Here is a 6,616-nt window from a genome sequence, read left to right as displayed (position 1 = left end):
TATTTTCGGCCGTAAAATCTGTCGCCTTAGGGACCACGTACGCTTGGTGGTATTTTCAAGATTTGTAAAATGTATTATTGTTAGGAGACCGTGAATTAAAACTGAAATGATTTGTCATTAAAAAACATGTGTATGAGCAAGCTGAAAAACCTGTTGAATGACAACACAAATTCTACCAAATAGATCTATAGTTGTCCTGATTGAATGGTATGTAGGCGTTAACATATTTGATGTATTTGGTCGTTATAAATGTATCGGTATACACATGACATTATTACTCTGTTGGAAAAAAAATTAAAGAAAAGACAAAAACAGAGACGTTGTGACCGCAGTTTTCCTTTTCTGGCATGTACATTTCTTATTCGGTACATCTCGGATAAACAGGCTCCACACATAGGGTGTATTAACCTATTTTAAATGAATGTGGTATGAGTTACCTATGGAATGCACTATATATATATATATGCTATATATACTACAGAATGTCATACCACACAGCTAAAGCATGTTAATATCAACCAACGAATATACTATATATACTACAGAATGTCATACCACACAGCTAAAACATGTTAATATCAACCAAAGACTTTACAACCAGTATTTACAGGAATGGAACATGTAAATATCAACCAAAGGCTTTACGACCAGTATTTACAGGAATGGAACATGTAAATATCTACCAAAGACTTTACGACCAGTATTTACAGGAATGGAACATGTAAATATCTGCCAAGACTTTACGACAAGTATTTACAGGAATGGAACATGTAAATATCTACCAAAGACTTTACGACAAGTATTTACAGGAATGGAACATGTAAATATCTACCAAAGACTTTACGACCAGTATTTACAGAAAGAGTACAGTGATGCACATACAAATGTACTTCATTATAAGCAACAAATTATAGGATTAAAAAAACTCACTTGTAATGTTGAAGATAACTTATTTATTTAAGTAATAAAAACAGAGTTACAGTTTGTAAATTTTGAACTTCCTTTAACTATATTTTTGAAACAATGAAGGAAAATATCCGCAAAGCTTGTGACGAATTTTGATTTAAACATATTTATATACAAGGGAATTGGGCACAAGTTAAGCCCTTTCCCTATAAAGGTTTGCATAATACATTCATTTATACAAGATGACATATATTTACGGCAAAGGTTATGGCATATCAAATAATAAACAATTCAAATAAACTATTCCGATGCCGATAGCAGAAGTTCACAATATTCACTTTTCAAAACACTCTGCTAGTTCTTAAGTTTGTGACGTATTATATTACAGTGCACATGTTTGTGTGTGTCGATCACTGTCTGGGTATGACATAGATACATTTTTTTGGATGATACCAAATGTAACCAAATTTTATTAATTAATGAATACTAGTGATATAAAAACAATGAAAAACGAACTTTAATCAGAAAAACTGACAATATTTGTCCTGATACAAAAGTGAATTTATTATGAAACAATACAGCGTGTATTACCGAGGGCGAACACTACTGAACATTTATTTTATTTCCTTTTATGTTTACTTATTGATATTGTTATAACGGTATGAATACCCGTGTCCATTATATATCATATCGTATACCCTATTGTATCTTACAGAGACATGCAGCGGCTTGTCCCCAAGGGAGGTAACTCAGTGGATGAGCTGGCGAGATGATGACATCATATTGTGAGCCTATAACTCGGATTGTAAGAAAAAAAGTTACTCAGCTTTTGAAGACAGCTTGGAGATACTTAACAGAGTACGCCAGCCCAACAAACCATCATTACTCTTAACAAGTGTTATCAGTTGAAACCGGAAAACAATACGTCTTACGCGCATGTCAGACAATTCACAGCGAGCTAATTACCGATTTTCAATTGTTAGAATTTCAAACAGTCTTTGAGAAAGCTGGTAATTGTTTCGTGCACGGGCTACCGACTTCAGTTACGACGACATATTAGCTTTGGCTGCTTTCAGTTGGCAGTTATGGGCTGATAATGCAAATATAACATTAAATTTGCCTTTGTCCAGTTGGGATTAAATATTCTTTCGCAACTGCTGTGTGCTTAACTTGAGACATTATTTATGCTCCGTTTGTCAGTTTATGAGATGGTAATGCTCAACTACTGTTGGTAGATTATATACTGACAATGTCATAGAGTGGTAAATAAAGAGTGATGAATCTGATTTGTCTTAATGCAATCACGAGTTATGGTCGACAGTGACGTCATTAGTATTATGACGATTTTACCATTTATAGTTTAAATTGGCTGTGACCGTGTGATAGATTCAGAGAACAGTTACCCGTATCTGCTCGGGAGACAGACTGGATTATCTTTCTTACATATAAGAGATTATCTATCTCTTATCTCCAAAAATGTTTTTTACAATAATTACGAGTACAATTTCCCTCAAAGAGATTATATGACGTCATACATTTATCAAAGTTTTGTATTTGTTGTTTGTTTTTGTTTTGCTACAACACCTAGGCCCTAAAGTAAAGCCGCACGCGTCTTGGAGAACTGGCCCTAAAGTAAAGCCGCATGCGTCTTTGAAAACTGACCCTCGAGTAAAGCCCCATGCGTCTTTGAAAACTGACCCTCGAGTAAAGCCGCATACGTCTTTGAGTATTGACCCTGGAGTGAAGCCGCATACACCTTTGAAAACTGACCCTTGAGTAAAGCCGCATACGTCTTTGAGTATTGACCCTTGAGTAAAGCTGCATACGTCTTTGAAAACTGACCCTTGAGTAAAGCCGCATACGTCTTTGAAAACTGTCCCTGGAGTAAAGCCGCATACGTGTTTGAGAACTGACCCTGGATTAAAGCCGCATACGTGTTTGAGAACTGACCCTGGATTAAAGCCGCATACGTCTTTGAAAACTGCCCCTCAGGTAAAGCCGCATACGTGTTTGAGAACTGACCCTGGATTAAAGCCGCATACGTGTTTGAGAACTGACCCTGGATTAAAGCCGCATACGTGTTTGAGAACTGACCCTGGATTAAAGCCGCATACGTGTTTGAGAACTGACCCTGGATTAAAGCCGCATACGTGTTTGAGAACTGACAATTCCGTTATTGACGCTATTATACATCTTCCTGACATAGTCCTGTATAGACATGTACACTTACCGACTATTAATACAAACAGTGTCGCCATGCAGTGGAGGTTCCTTAAATATCATGGATTTACACTGGAGAGTGATTGATCAAATACACGGGCAACAGAGAGGGCATTCTCAAGGGCGGACTCAAGGGTGGACTCAAGGGCGGACTCAAGGGTCGTTGAGAATGATTTGGCAAATTAGCACATATATATTTATATAAATGAGTATGTTACCAATCCGTTCGTGACTTTGATTGATCAATGTCAATCGTCCTGGTGATAACGAGGGACTATATAGATAAGTACGTACTCGTGTACCACGTTATCAAACGACGCCCTCGCTCTACCAACTTCAGTACTACAAACCATAATCTCTTATATGACTTAAGCTTCCAACCTCCTGGAGTTACAAATAGGATCACTGTGTTTACATTGTCGTATACGTGAAGTTACATATTGACGTTGTCGTATTAACTTTGTAGTTATGTTGATGTTGTGGTATACTTTGTAGTTGTGTGATGACGTTGTGGTATACTTTGTAGCTGTGTGTTGACGTTGTGGTATATTTTGTAGTTGTGTGTTGACGTTGTGGTATACTTTGTACTTGTGCGTTGACGTTGTGGTATATTTTGTAGTTGTGTGTTGACGTTGTGGTATACTTTGTACTTGTGCGTTGACGTTGTGGTATATTTTGTAGTTGTGTGTTGACGTTGTGGTATACTTTGTAGTTGTGTGTTGACGTTGTGGTATACTTTGTAATTGTGTGTTGACGTTGTGGTATACTTTGTAATTGTGTGTTGACGTTGTGGTATACATTATAGTTGTGTGTTGACGTTGTGGTATACTTTGTAGTTGTGTGTTGACGTTGTGGTATACTTTGTAATTGTGTGTTGACGTTGTGGTATACTTTGTAGTTGTGTGTTGACGTTGTGGTATACTTTGTAATTGTGTGTTGACGTTGTGGTATACATTATAGTTGTGTGTTGACGTTGTGGTATACTTTGTAGTTGTGTGTTGACGTTGTGGTATACTTTGTAATTGTGTGTTGACGTTGTGGTATACTTTTTAGTTGTGTGTTGACGTTGTGGTATACTTTGTAGGTGTGTGCTGATAATGTGGTATACTTTGTAGTTGTGTGTTGACGTTGTGGTATACTTTGTAGTTGTGTGTTGACGTTGTGGTATATTTTGTAGTTGTGTGTTGACGTTGTAGTATATTTTGTAGTTGTGTGTTGACGTTGTGGTATATTTGTGTGGTGACGTTGTGGTATACTTTGTAGTTGTGTGTTGACGTTGTGATATACTTTGTAGTTGTGTGTTGACGTTGTAGTATACTTTGTAGTTGTATGTTGACGTTGTGGTATACTTTGTAGTTATGTGTTGACGTTGTGGTATACTTTGTAGTTGTGTGTTGACGTTGTGGTATACTTTTTAGTTGTGTTGTGTCGTTGTGGTATACTTTGTAGTTGTGTGTTGACGTTGTGGTATATTTGTGTGTTGACGTTGTGGTATACTTTGTAGTTGTGTGATGACGTTGTGGTATACTTTGTAGTTGTGTATTGACGTTGTGGTATACTTTGTAGTTGTGTGTTGACGTTGTGGTATACTTTGTAGTTGTGTGTTGACGTTGTGGTATACTTTGTAGTTGTGTGTTGACGTTGTAGTATACTTTGTTGTTGTGTGTTGACGTTGTGATATACTTTGTAGTTGTGTTGACGTTGTGGTATACTTTGTAGTTGTGTAATGACGTTGTAGCATAATTTGTAGTTGTGTATTGACGTTGTGGTATACTTTGTAGTTGTGTGTTGACGTTGTGGTATACTTTGTAGTTGTGTGTTGACGTTGTGGTATACTTTGTAGTTGTATGTTGACGTTGTGGTATACTTTGTAGTTGTGTGTTGACGTTGTGGTATACTTTGTAGTTGTGTGTTGACGTTGTAGTATATTTTGTAGTTGTATGTTGACGTTGTGGTATACTTTGTAGTTGTGTGTTGACGTTGTGGTATATTTTGTAGTTGTGTGCTGATAATGTGGTATACTTTGTAGTTGTGTGTTGACGTTGTGGTATATTTTGTAGTTGTGTGTTGACGTTGTGGTATACTTTGTAGGTGTATGTTGACGTTGTGGTATATTTTGTAGTTGTGTGTTGACGTTGTGGTAGATTTTGTAGTTGTGTGTTGACGTTGTGGTATATTTTGTAGTTGTGTGCTGATAATGTGGTATACTATATAATTGTGTGTTTACGGAATGTTACGGTTCGTGTTAATTTTGTAGTTGTGTGACGAGGATTTGTATACGCCGTGCTGTCTGACAATTCGGCTGATAAAATATCAAACATCTTAAGTATCATAGGGAATAAAACTCATTGAAGATACGTTTCATCCCTTTTACCTATCAGCGGCGGTTTTTGTTGTCAATCGCAACACCATAAAATAAATCAATGAAGAATTGTTTGACGAAGCGTTCTAATTTTACCTTTACAAAATGTGACAAGGTTGGCCGATTAAGTTCGACATGGGCTATCACTGGTTTTATTTATTGGTAGCGGACTCTTTAGATCACAAATTTGAGATACTACGTGTTGAACTGGAACGTAGGACGGGACAGAGTACCATTCATACGGCATATTCTGACATCACTTGCGATAACTACTTACCACAACGATCATATCTATTTGGATTTCCTGATTTCATGACATGAATTCATTAAATCTATTTCACAGGACGACTTTGTCTCTGAAAGCATTTCAATAATTACATCTTATTAGTTTTAAACTTGGACCTGTTTCATACCTAACGAGATTTCGTTTTTGTGACGATTCTAGTTCATAGTTCGGTTGACCTGAATGAGAATCATTTAAACACTGTTTGTCTATTGAGAGTAAACATAGTTGTACAGCAATGTTCACTCGAGCGGAACCATTCAGAAGGTGGTTTAATTTGTTTACAAATCTTGGTGTCCGTTTGCGTTGCTATATATATCATCACCGGTCTCCCAATGTCAACTGTTTTTAGAGGCGGCGTGGTAAGGCGACTTTTGAGAAGGATTAAATATTGACAGAGCTGTTATTGTTAGAATGGTTTGATTGAGAAATGGACAGAGCAACGGAGGTCACAAATGAGGATAATTACACTGTGTGGGGTGTCGACAGGGAAACGGGGTTTTCGTTTGGGATGATATTGGGGCGCCGGCAGGGAAATGGGGTAGGGATTATATTGGGGCGCCGACAGGGAAATTGGGTAGGGGTGATATTGGGGCGCCGACAGGGAAAGGGGGTAGGGATGATATTGGGGCGCCAACAGTGAAAGGGGGTAGGGATGATATTGGGGCGCCGATAGGGAAAGCGGGTAGGGATGATATTGGGGCGCCGACAGTGAAAGGGGGTAGGGATGATCTTGGGGCCCCGACAGGGAAAGGGGGTAGGGATGATATTGGGGCGCCGACAGGGAAATGGGGTAGGGATGATATTGGGGCGCCGACAGGGAAAGGGGGTAGGGATGATATTGG

Source organism: Pecten maximus, chromosome 17 (genome assembly GCF_902652985.1).
Source record: "Pecten maximus chromosome 17, xPecMax1.1, whole genome shotgun sequence".
Classification (NCBI taxonomy): domain Eukaryota; kingdom Metazoa; phylum Mollusca; class Bivalvia; order Pectinida; family Pectinidae; genus Pecten; species Pecten maximus.
The sequence above is the reverse complement of the archived record's forward strand: the minus strand, read 5'-3'. Positions refer to the sequence as shown.